At 45.2% G+C, this 12903-nt stretch overlaps 1 protein-coding gene across 7 annotated transcripts in view; it reads right to left on the bottom strand.

The window, feature by feature from the left end:
- Positions 1-12903, bottom strand: part of Myo3b (myosin IIIB) — a 406405-nt gene that overhangs the window by 373213 nt on the left and 20289 nt on the right. For 6 of the 7 annotated variants that reach the window (XM_087653545.1, XM_087653546.1, XM_087653547.1 and 3 more), the window contains exon 1: positions 3288-3366. The gene's annotated coding sequence lies outside the window, so the exon portion shown is untranslated. 7 annotated transcript variants of the gene reach the window in all.

Raw genomic sequence — 12903 nt, 5'->3', positions numbered from 1 at the left:
GGAGGAGCAAAAGAGAGAGTGGGAGCCAAGAGGACAAAGAGCACAGGGCCGAAATGACAGAGTTCTATAGGAATAAGAAGCTGGGGGAGGGGAAGCCCATGGGCTGGACAAGTTTAGGGTAGGGACTGGGGTGAGAGGGGATGGGAGGAGCCAGGTCCCAGCATGGATTCTGTAACAGGGATTTGCAATGCTGAATTGGAATGCTAATAGGCACTACAGTTAGACATTTGTCTGGAATTGTTTTTGGACTCAACATTCACCAAGAGCAAAGACACAGTACTTGAACATTTCAAAAGGAAAAGCAGCTGATTCCCAGCAACATGATGGCTCTAGTGCTAGGTAGATATGGTACTGAGGGAACATGAATACATTTTGGAACACAGACATTTCCTTGGGAAATTACTGATTAAGAAAGCAGAGAAGGAATTCTTCAGGGACCTAGGACACGTGTGTGTACACACACACACACACACACACTTTGAAACTAAAACCAGAACAAAACAGTTCAGTGAGAAAAAGGTGCTTGCCATCAAGGCTAAGAATCAGAGTTCAATGCCTAGGACCCACACAGCAGAAGGAGAGAACTGATTCCAGAATATTGTCCTCTGACCTCCATGCATGCCCCTTATCATGTGCACACACACTCATGTACACAAATAAATGCTTAAAATTTTTGTAGTGAAATTGAGATTCAATTATCCTATTTGAAATTATCAAGTTTGCAAAGCAAAACAGGATTAACAATAAGGAGGAAATACATCTGTCAATGATTCTATTTTATGTAAGTAGACAAGAAATAAAGGGCAGAGGCTAGACCTACAATATAAAATTATTAAATCTCTAAGAGCTCTACAAATAAGTTTTACAAATTTGACATTATCATAAGAAAATCCCACTCCAGAGGTGTGCATATGACAGAGACAAGTTAATGCGTGGGATGCGAGATAAGAGGTGCTATGGGTTATGGGGAAAAAAAGGGTTAAAGCATTAAAACTGGAAAATATAATGTAATATAGAAAGTACCAAAAATAGACCACATAGGCCCTTGGTTTAATTGCTACCCCCCAAACTCTAAGGTTAGAAATGTGTATTATATCAGGATTGCTTTTAAAAAGTCAGCCATAAACCAGGTAAATGTACTAAAACCAGAACTGTAATGTTGATCTGAACAAAATAACTTCATCATATAAACTGTAAAAGTAAAAGGCACATTCAAATATCTCAGTAGATATAGAAAGGGCCCTTAAAACTACAAATTCAGCTGATGAGATGGCTCAGTGGACAAAGTGCTTACTATATAAACCTGATGACCTGCATTCCATTCCCAAACACAGTTACAGTTAAAAGAAGAACCTCACAAAATCGTCCTCTGACCTCCACACATGAATACCCAACCCTGTCATATACACATACTAACTATAGTAAAATATAGTTTACAAATTAAGAAAAAATAATCGAAATAAGATAATAGTGTTTCAAATCAACCAAAAATAAGTCAAAATGAAACTTAAACACAAAAACAATCATCTAATAATATTGAACATCTACTCATGATTTTAAAACAATAAATTTAAAAATTAGAAACTGTCTCTTAATTTAATAAACAACATCTTAGGAAATACAAATACATTCAGGACGAACATAATTTAAATAATAAAACTCTTCTCATAGTAAAACAGATGGAAACCTCTTAAACCTGGTGCAGACATTTAGAAATGCCTAAAATCATCCTTAATGAGAAAAGAAAAGTGAACATTCCATGTAGGATCAGGAACAATGCAAATGTTTCTCTTCCCATCCTGTCATTCAAGTACCGTGTAGACCCCAAGCAATAAGACAAGAAAAGAAGTTAAAAGCCTGGAGGGAGAAGTAAAATGAATGTTACTTGCAGATGGTTTGATCATCAGCATTAAAATCCTAATGGAATTTTGTTGGATTCTGCTAAAACTTACTAGTCAGTGTGTTGAAATTAAAGACCCATACTTGTTTTTTTTCTATACACTAGAAGGAAAGCTTTTCAACAAACAGTACAGAAAAATTATACCAAAATGTAAAAATATGTCCTTAAACAATGTGTAAAAAATAGATTATGTTAATCATGGAATAAATTAAGAGCTAAAACAGTGTAATCTCTAGTTGGTAACTATACAAGGATCTCTAGTGTAACATTGTTTCCAATAAAGGAACTAGACATAACTACAATTATCTGTTATAATTATTACATAAAATGAAACGCCATCCAGCCCCTTGTTTGTTGGTGATGGGATGTTGCTACATAACTCAGGCTGGTCTTCCACATTCATCTTCCTGCTCCTCCACCAACCAACCGCTGTTAGAATCAAAGCTGCCTGGCATCACCTTAAAAGGTTTTTATTTTCATTCTTTTTTTTTTTTTTTTGGTTCTTTTTTTCGGAGCTGAGGACCGATTTTATTTTCATTCTTAAATTGTACAAAGGAAATGATAACTGTGTTATAGAGTGTTTATATTTATAGCTAATTTATGCAATGTTTCTGAATTTGTGTTTTTGTAAATCTGTATGCTATAGAATGTGTGTGTGTGTGTGTGAGAGAGAGAGAGAGAGAGAGAGAGAGAGAGAGAGAGAGAGAGAGAGAGAGAAGTTTTGCGTAGGGTTTTAGAAGGGGCAGAGAAGTTAGGAGGAAAGATTAATCATCAAATCCAGGACCTCCTGCATGCTAAGCACACACTCTCCCACTGAGCCATGTCCCCAGCTTAGACAAAAATTCTCAAACTTTAGGGAGTGACACCAGGAAGAAGAGGCATCGGGAAAAAAAGGAAAATAATATGTCTTCTTTTACACTTTTTTCTTTTTTGCAATGCACATGTTTACTCTATTTTAAAAGATAAATTAAGGAAAGGGGGAGAAGCGAATGAGAAATCTCTGGAAGGGGAAGTCTTCCTGTCTGGATTTACGGTGAGGTGGGAAAGGGGGTGCGAGAGGCTGGAGAGTGAGTGCATGGGGTGTGGGGGGCAGGGACCACAGGAAGCAGGAGAAGGCCACCCTGAGAAGAGAAGACACAGGGAGGAGCAGGAACCTGAACAGACCCTACCTGAGACAGAAGGGACTGGCAAGTTGTCTAGGAATTCCTCATCCCTGCCCTCAGAGGGCCACCAAGCTTAGGTCCTTAGATCCCACCACACCTCCTAGGCCGTTCTTTTCGGAAGTGTCCCCCACCCCCAACACACACACAAACCAATGTGAGATTCTCACAAGCTGGCCTCAGCCCTTACAGAATATCTTCATTTAGTCCTAATGGAGGTGTCTTACCTGCGACAGGTTCAAATCAAAGCAACCTGCAGCCTGCGCCCGCCCGGACCTCCTAGGGTTGGTCAAGCCTATCAAGTAGGATATAAATAGAAACCTGTCCGGCAACATTCTGTGCTCAGGAGACTGACGCCATTGCAGAATATTGCTATTCAGAAGCCTCTTCGAGATGGTAGGTAGAGCACAGTATATATAAGCCACAACTCAGGAAAAAGGTTTTCAAATCTATAGAACTTTTAGGAAGAGGAGCATTTTAAAAGGCAGAGGGAACATACATATTGTATATTATCATACATTGTCATATAGCACACATATAATAATATATACTAAATACAGCGAACATCCATAGATATGCACAGTGAGAACACACATCCCTGGCAGCCATGAACACACAAGGGAATAATTCCTGACCTAAACACAAGCTAGCACCACATGGTCATACTGCCAGAGTAGGAACTGATTTCTTCACCACAACTTATCTGCACACTGATAGGACCCGTTCAAGCAAGCTCTGACGGCATCTCTTCGGAAGGCTGCCCTCATGTTCCTGCTGACAGGAACCTTCCTTTGATGGCCCCACTGATTAGATACTCTTTCCTAGTTCTTACCGCATGGCCTGACATTTCACTGGTTGCACATTGGTCTTCTCCGCCAGTGAGTTCCCTGTACATAGAGGCCATGCCTTAGTCCCGTACTCTGACCTATAGGTAAATAGCTATCAAACCAATGCTCAATAGATGTTCCATACTGGAACAAAACCCTGTGAGGGTGATGGTGTAAATCTCAAAGCTCGAGAGGTCAAAGTTGGAGGATCAGAAGTTCAAGGCCACCCTGGCTATGTAGGGCATTTAAGGCTAGTCTGGACTACATGAGATGCCATGCTGGCTAGTTTTTATGTCAACTTGACACAAGCTAGAGTCAACTGTGAGGAGGGAGCCTCGCATTAACTTAGTCAATAAAATGACTCCATAGATCAAGCTGTAGGCAAGCCTGTAGGATGTTTTCCTAATTGTGACTGATGGGGGAGAGCCCAGCCCATTGTGGGTGGTGCCATCCCTGGGCTGGTGGTCCTCAGTTCTGTAAGAAAGCAGGCTGAGCGAGGTATAAGGAGCAAGCCAGTAGGCAGAACCCACCCAAGCCTCTGCATCAGCTCTGTCTCCAGGTTTCCACCCTGTTCCTGCCTTGGCTTCCTTCAATAGGCCATGACATGTAATATGTAAGGCAAATAGACCCTTTCCCCCCAAACTGCTTTTGGTCGTGATGTTTTATCAAAGCAATAGAAACCCAAACTAAGACTGAGTGTGTCTCAACTAAACAAATACCAATTAGATTTTTCTCCTTGAAAATAAAACCTTGTTGGTCTAGGTAGATGGCTCAGCAGTTAAGAGCACTTACTGCTCTTGTGGAGAACCTGAGTTCCATTCCTAGGACCCAAACCAAGTAGGTCAGAACCACCTGTAGTTCCAGCCCTAAGGAATCTGATGTTCACTTCTGGCCAGGGCGCCTTCCTTCACATGCTCCTACCTACACATAGACGAACACATATACATATGCTTTTTTAAAAATTACAAATCTTTGTAAACACTGATTCCATGCAATATTAGTAAACTAGAACATTTACTAAATCCTACAGTTCAAATACTATCTTTCTTAATGAACATATTTCTACTGTTAGGCATGGTGACGCACACATTTAATGCCTCCTAGCATTCAGGAAGCAAGGCAGGATGTTCTCTCCGAGTTCGATCATGTCTTAACGTGAGCCAATCATGGGGCTCAATGCCTCTGAGCAGGGCAGCAGATGACTTGAGGTGGGGAGGTCTGGCATTTTGTACTCAATAGGAGCCTGGAAGTGAGGGCCGTCAGCTGTGAAAGTGCTTTGGGTGATGTGTGGGAGCAATGGCCAGGGTAAGAAGTCCGTCCCTGACCTACTAGTCAGGACTCTGGAACATTCATGGGTGTCCCAGTCACCCTATTCACAGAACCGCACCCCTTGGGCAACCAGGCTCAGCCAATAGTTGCTCCGCCTGGGTCGCTGCTCCGAGCTCCGGAGAGTCCTGGGTCCTGAGCTGGCAGGACAAGGAAAGTGGATGCACGCTAAGTCTGATTTACAGAGAAAGCAGATAAAACGACAGTTTTCATAGGCTGGTCATTTGTCCTATTGCCCTACTCTCACAAAATAGCTTCTGTGGATTGCAGTCTTAACACAGACCTTACTTGTAGAAATGCTCAAAAAGCCAAGAGTAACTGGAAAAGCACGAATAATCCGTCACAACCCACTCTGTAAAACACTTGGTTTGCCTCACTTCTTGCGCTCCAGGATGGAAAGCTAACAAGTGGTAGCATAAATCAGAAGAGAGGGACAGGAAAGGTGGCTCAGTGGTAAGGAGAACACGGTGCTTCTGCAGAGGACTCAGCTTCAATTCCCAGAACCACCACGGCCACTCACAAATCTCCCCGTAACTCCAGAAGCTCTGATCACTTCTTCAGACCTCCCAGGGCATCAGGATAGACACATGCAGGCGAAACTCATGCTCATGAGATTAATAAATCTAAATATTTTTATCAAAATTAAAAAATGCTATGATTAGGTCGAGGAATCTAAATGAGCAAGAGGGATTAATTAACCCCAGCAAATCCCAAATTGCTTTACGGATAGGCAACCTGCTTATGAAGGCCTGCTTCTAGGAGAAAGTGCTGTCAGCTCCATGCTGAAGACACATCTGTAGCGTAAACACCTGTCACCACTGCCACCGTAAGTCACATTAGAAAAAGATGACCCTGCAGCAAGGGAACGCAACCTTTTGCAAGACGCATGGCTTGGCAAGCAGAGCATGTCTGACTCTGGACCTCTTATCACCTCAGCTACCCCTCTGTCAGCTGCTCTTCCTGCCCCAGCCCCCTGCACCGCATTCCCACACAGCTGTCTGCCATGGGGTCTTGTGAACCGTGTGAGTCCATTAAATAACTATTGCTTTTATAACAGGGCCCTAGGATCTCCAGCATCCATCCACACAGGCCCTTCAGATCTGCCGCTCTTGTCCTCTTAACGCCTCTTGCTGTTGACCCTTCCTCAGCTTCTCTTGGGTCCAATACCCTTGTAATTCCTTTGACCACAAACCACTGTCCCATTCCCTTCTTGCCAGGGCTTCCCAACCTCATTTAACTCATCTTCAGAGGATGCTTCTAGAACCATTGCCATAGTGTGGATTCTGATATGTGGGCTGGCACTGACATCCTGTCTCGGTGCCTCCACAGAAACACAGTGTTAGCACAGACATCAAGAGGAAGGGGACCACGAAGTGGCAGGAGAAGATGTACAGTTCCCTGAAGTGGGAACTTCCTGAGGGGTTGAGCTGCAAAAGACATGAACTTGCCTTTGCCTTTTAGTCGTTTCTCCTAACCCAGACCTTTGGTTGGGTGGAAGGCCAACCTTTTGGGGAGAGGGGACTAGGAGTGGCATGCATGACTCCCTCTGACAAGGGAGACAACGGGGCTAGAAGAAGCAACAGTGGTAGTGGCATGGTGTATCCTTCCTTCCATAAGGATCCATGTCCCCACTGCTTATGAGGGGCTAATGACCATGCGGGCTGACTCCAGAGCAGGAACGTGAAGCATTACTTCCTTAAGGGACACTGGCACCAGGAACAGCAGCCATGTAGATCCCGGCAAATCTCTAAAGTCTCTTTGCCTTTAACACCCTCCCTCCCCTCCGTCTGGAAAATGAAGTAGCTGAACTAGTCTCTCAAAGTTTATTGTAGTCCATCCTTGCTGAGTTGATCAAACCTGGGGCTGTTGACCCCGAACCTCCAAGAGAGACACCCAAGCTTGAAGCCACCGATGCCCAGGTTGACTTCTGAGTTTCCTTATACAATGGCCGATGGATTTTAAACGCTAAACATCAATAATACCAGGAGAAAGAGAGATTTGTGACATAATGCGATTTGCTTAATATTGTTCAGATTGCTACCTAATTCACAGGCCAGTCACGACGTAGCCACCACTAAGGAACAAAACGTAGCCATAGCCATGACAATGATTAACTAAATGATCAGATTTTTCACTTCCTTACCAAAGCCTAGGGAAATCTGAGCTGTGGCTGCCTTAAACCTCTCTGAGTGAAATACGTTTAAAAGCAACTGCAAATTACTGATGACTAATGCCCTCCAATTTGGCCTCAAGCTGAGAGACTATGTGCAGAAATAAAGTGTTTTATATTCCCACAGGCTTGCTCTATCAAAGACTGCAGGGGACAAATCAAGTGGCTGTGAACATGTTAGGTGCACGTGTGTGCTCTCTGTGAGCTATGTCCATGATGTATACAGGGGTCACAGTTGTGATTGTGTGGCTGTAAGGCACATGTGGTGTATGTATATGTATGTTAGTGTGGAAATCAGTACTGAAAAAGCACATTTCCCCTATTTAATGGGAGCTCAACAGCTCAGACAAGGGCAGAGCTAGCTCTGAGGATCTGGGAGGCCTAACAGGGGCCCAAGGCCAAAGCCCCTCTCTCTCTCTCTCTCTCTCTCTCTCTTTCCCTCCCTCCCTCCCTCCCTCCCTCCCTCCCTCTCTCTCTCTCTCTCTCTCTCTCTCTCTCTCTCCTCCCTCCTCCCTCCCCGCCCCCCCACACACACATATACACCAGTTGCCTTTCAGCCAGGGTAGCCACATCTGCCCTTTGCAGAAAAGCAATCTCAAGCGAGCCCAGACGAAAGCTTGAAGGAAGATAACTGCAGCTCACGTGGATGACCTATTTTCTGGATCCAGCTTTTGTGCAGCTCTCATTTCTTCAGAGAACGGCAGACCTTTTCAGGCCCAGAAAACAAAGCAGACTGCATTGACTAGAATGTATGGAACACCGTCACATCACCAAAGGACTTTCTTTAAAGATTATTCGGTGCATGTGTGTTTTGTGTCAGTGTTATGTCATAAGTGTGTTATTGATTTCTGAGCCATCTCCCCAGCACCAGAGGAAAGGCCTTGCTTCCCATCCAGGTCCTGAGTGGGTTAGCCTCAGATGACTATTATGGGAGGGACTGACACATCCATCAAATCCTTGCTGACTTTACTTCCCCATTAATCAAAAGATTAACTTGAAGGCAACAAGCAGTGAGTGAACCTACTGTGTGTCACATCAGCACATCAGGCACAATGACAGCCACTCTTGAGGGGTCCCCATGCATGTCATTTGATAATTTAAATTCTTTATGTCCGAACTTCAGGGGGCAAAGGCCCTTCCTTCCCAGCACTGCCCAACCAAAACAAATCATCTCCGAGTTCTGGGCTCAGTCGCTGCAGATCCAGTTGACAGGGTCTCTTTAGAATTACAGATGTGACAGGACCCATAGCATTATTAGTGGGTAGTCTCTGAAGTTGGAGGAGCATCTGATAGCTTTCAGTGACACACCCTGGGATGTTTGTAGAGGACTGAGGTAAGGAGAGAAAATGGAAGCCAGGAATAGGAAGCCAGGAAGCTTCCCTTCAGGTCAGCATGCCACCTGAGACCCTCGAGCCCTATCCGAATCCTGCAGAGCCGCAGGAGCCCAACAGTGCTGTGTCTGATGAGCCCACAGATTCACAGGAAGCAGCTGATCAGCTCAGGATCAAGGCTCAAGTTGGAGGACGTGGACGTGTTCTGGAGGACGCAGTGAAGTGGTTGGTGTGGACACAGAACACACAGAGCCCAGGGATGCACAGGAGGATGCAGAAGGCAAGATCGTGCCTAAGAGACCAAGTGCCTTGCTGCTATTGGTCAATAATGATCTCTCACCTTTTCATTTACTGCTATAGGGATCTTATATCTCAACATCAATGGACTCAATGATCTTAAAGGGAATGTGGGAGCTGGGGCGATGGCTCAGTGGTTAAGAGCACTTGCTGCTCTACCAGAGGACCCAGGTTTGAGTGACAGCTCCCACACTGCAACTTCAGTTCCAGGGTAGTTAGTGCCTTCTTCTGGCTTTCACAGACACCAGGCAGACATGTGGAACACAGATGGACATGCAGGCAAAACACCCATACGCATAGAATAAAGAGAAAGAAAGGATGTGTTCCCCATCTCTGTAGTACCTACCGAATACATAGCAGTCACACACAGGCTAGCTCAGAGACGCAGGCTGCCATCACTGGAATTAATGTATTCACCATCTTGTCTGCTTGGGAATAAACTAAAGACTATGAACAGGATGCTAACCAGACCAGTCTGGTTCCAGAAGAGGGATCATAAGGACACTGAACAGTAGCACTGGATTAGAGTTCAACAGTCCCATTGGGGCAGAACTTTCCCACAGCATGCATGGGGAGCTGAGATCTTTACTTTAGAAGTGATAGGAGAGCTACTGGTGAAGGGATGCTGGGAATCTGGTTTAAGAATGAAAGGGAGGGAGGGCAGATCAGGGAAAACAGCAGGGTCCCAGATCAGCAGGGAGTTACAGCCTGTGAAACAGGGACACAGAAGGTCACAGTCTGCCCAAGCTGAGGGTAAAGATACCAGCTGCCCCTGCACAGGAGTGGCCCAACAGACTGCACTAGGATTGTCCCTGCCTTCCTAGAGGGTTTGGGCCTGGTAATAGACCTGCCTCCTCCCTCCTCGCCTTAACCGGAACAGTACTTCTTAGCTCAGAGGGACCTCTAGAGAGAGAAATGGGATCCTGAAAGAAGTTAGCCAGCCGTCTACTCTGCTCCACACCAAGCATTTCCACAGTAAAAACTGAGGTCCCAGTCCCAGTGTGAGAGCAGCTGCAGCCTGGCAGCCATATCCCTAACTCCTCAGCCAGATAGAATCTATGCATTTTAGATTTGCTTGGGCTACTATCCCCAGTGGAGCTAACAACAAAAGCACCATAGAAGCACGCGTGTGCGCATGCGCAAGCACACACACACGCACACGCCCCATACACCTTACCACCAGCAGCAGCAGCAGCAGCAGCAGCAGCAGCAGCAGCAGCAGCAGCAGCAGCAGTAGCAGCAGCAGCAGCAGCTCAGAATAGAGCTTTGAAAATGCCCCAAACATCACATAGCATCATATAGACAGGGACCTACCATACCTCGCCAGAGCCTGTGCTAGGTGTGGGACCACATAAAATTAAAATAGATCGATGATCAGATGAATGAATGAATGAATGAATGAATGAATGCAGTTTTATTCCACAAAACAGGTAATATACCTGACAAATGAGGGTATGAGATTCATTTTTTCCTAGTAAAAATAGATTTTTTTCATCACACTGGTTCATAATCAAATATGCTCATGTGTATGCACAAGAGCAACCTCCAACACTCACAGTGTAGAAAGGCTTGGTTCTCCAGAAGGGAGGGCCATTGAAACCAACTTCCTTGTAGTTTTATGGAATTCCAGCTACTTGGTGGCTGAAAAATTGCAAAGGGAGACAAAAGTGCTAACTTCTGGCTTTCCCCCTCTAGGTCCTTTCTCCTAAGAAGGTCCTATTACATTTCACTCTAAACAGATGCATTTCAGGCAGAAGCGAATCATCCATTTTCTGCTCTATTTTACTATCCACATTTTCATTTCATGGGTTTTATTCCTCAATTCCAAATGACATTCTAAGTCAAATGAGAATTTGACCAATGTCACCAACTAATAGCTTGTTTGTGGTTTTTTTGTTTTGTTTTGTCTTGTTTTTTAAATAAATCTTAGTGGTGAGAAGAGGGCACTGGGTATTAAAACAGGATAGGCAATGTATGCAGTGACAGATTAAACACTATATGAATCAGAAACATACCTATATCTGTTGCCCACATATATGCTCAGTGTTAGACATGTGAAGACCATGCCTGTGCTCACACAGACACAGAAGGAGGAGAGACCTGCTGAGGACTGTGGCTTCCAGGTGGTTTATGTAACAAGGCAGCAGCTTTAGAGAAGCCTTCTCCCACCATCTTAAATACTTAAAACTGTGTGACACTGTCATACCCGTTCCCTAATCAGACTTTGGATGAGATTGTGTTGAAATACTTTTAGAATCCACATTTTTAAAAGAGTCCTTCTAATCCACCCTTTAATCGAAGGACGGTGTGTCTTATTCTGTCAAAAAAAATATGCAGTGGTGCCTAGGACAAGACCACTGGTCTCATGAACGTTTGGCAAAGAAATATAGGGTGTTATAAGCATTGGGGATAGAAGCCCTGTGGTGGTTATCCCTCTGGGACACACTGAAAACATCTGGGGAGATTTTAACATCCTTAGCCTCAGGTTCCAGCCTTGGGAATTCTAGTTCAATTGGTCTGGGCTACAGCACTGAGAAGCTTTGGGTATTAAAGCCTCCCAACCAAAGAGACAGGGTCTGAGGATCCTGGTGTGTTCCCCAGTCCTAGCCAGCGGGAGAAGCCCTGCAGACTTGTTCAACAGACTGTCAGGGTCCTGACACTCCCTGAGGATGAAGACCCCAGAGTGTGCATCTCTTAGGAGTTAACAAGAGATGTGGGAGCATACCATAAGAAATGGCGCACCAGGGATGGTGGAGGAAGGGAGGATGATCTGTGCTCTGTCGAGGAGAGCACCATCGAAAGGCCCAGGGAAGAGGCTGAATATGGGCAAGAGACTTCCTGGAATCAAGGGTTTCCTGTAGCGCCAGTTTATCTGCAGGGCAATAGATCAGTGTGCAATGAGGTCTAAGGGCAGGTGGGTGTCTACCTAGTTCTGGCATCTGTAGTTTTCAGTGATGGAGAAATGACTTCTCCAGACGAAAGAGACAGATCCTCCCCACCCCTCTTGCCTGTTTGATGTTTTATTTTTCAATTACATTTCACCAAACTTCACAAGCTGTCCTTGAACTCACTCGACAGTCTAGGTGAGCCTTGAACAGGCAACCTTGCTGCCTCAGCCTCCCGAGTGGCTGAGATGACAGACGTGGCTTACAAATATCCTCTCGAAGGAATCCACGCAGCAGGAATGTCCCATGAGTTGGCCCTTAACTCTCTGATCACTCAGACATCTAGGCTGGATTATTTTTGAAAGACAGGAAACACTTTGTATGTATGACGTTTCATGTCTCCGTGGTCCCCTTGCAAATGCCACCTCCTCCAGTTCTTACAGAACTCCCGGAACGAGGGCTGAGAGCATCAGTTAGTGTTAGAGGACTTGTCTAATATGCCCCAGGTCCTGGGGCTAAACCACCACTGCCATGGAAGGGAAAAAAAAGGAGGAGGGGGAACAGAAAGAGGGAGGGAGGGAGGGGATAGAGAAGGAGGAAAGGAGGGAGGGAAAGAGGGAGGGGGATAGAGAAGGAGGGAGGGAAGGAGGGAGGGAGGGAGGGAGGGATGATAGAAGGAGGTCCATAGGCCTCTACTGTGTGCTTTCACCAAAGCTCTAGCCAGCTAACCACTCCTGCTCCCACCTGCCTCCCCAATCCCCTCCCCACTCCCACCTCCCAACCCCCACCTCGTGAGCATTTTTCGAGACCGTAACACTTTACACTCATATGTCTCTACTTAGTGATTTTAGGTTAAAGTCACTGCTGGAAACATGACTTGAGCATGCAAATGGTTTCTGCAACCCATTTAGGAAAAGACATAGCACGACTAGATAACCATCTGAAGACAGTCCCCGCCCCCCCACCCCACCCACCCCCACCCCCGCATGTGAGCTGTCTGCAGCCCT

This window comes from Rattus norvegicus, chromosome 3 (assembly GCF_021556685.1).
Source record: "Rattus norvegicus strain SHRSP/BbbUtx chromosome 3, alternate assembly SHRSP_T2T, whole genome shotgun sequence".
Taxonomy (NCBI): Eukaryota; Metazoa; Chordata; class Mammalia; order Rodentia; family Muridae; genus Rattus; species Rattus norvegicus.
Note: the sequence above shows the minus strand (reverse complement) of the source record. Positions and strands in the feature narration are given on the sequence as shown.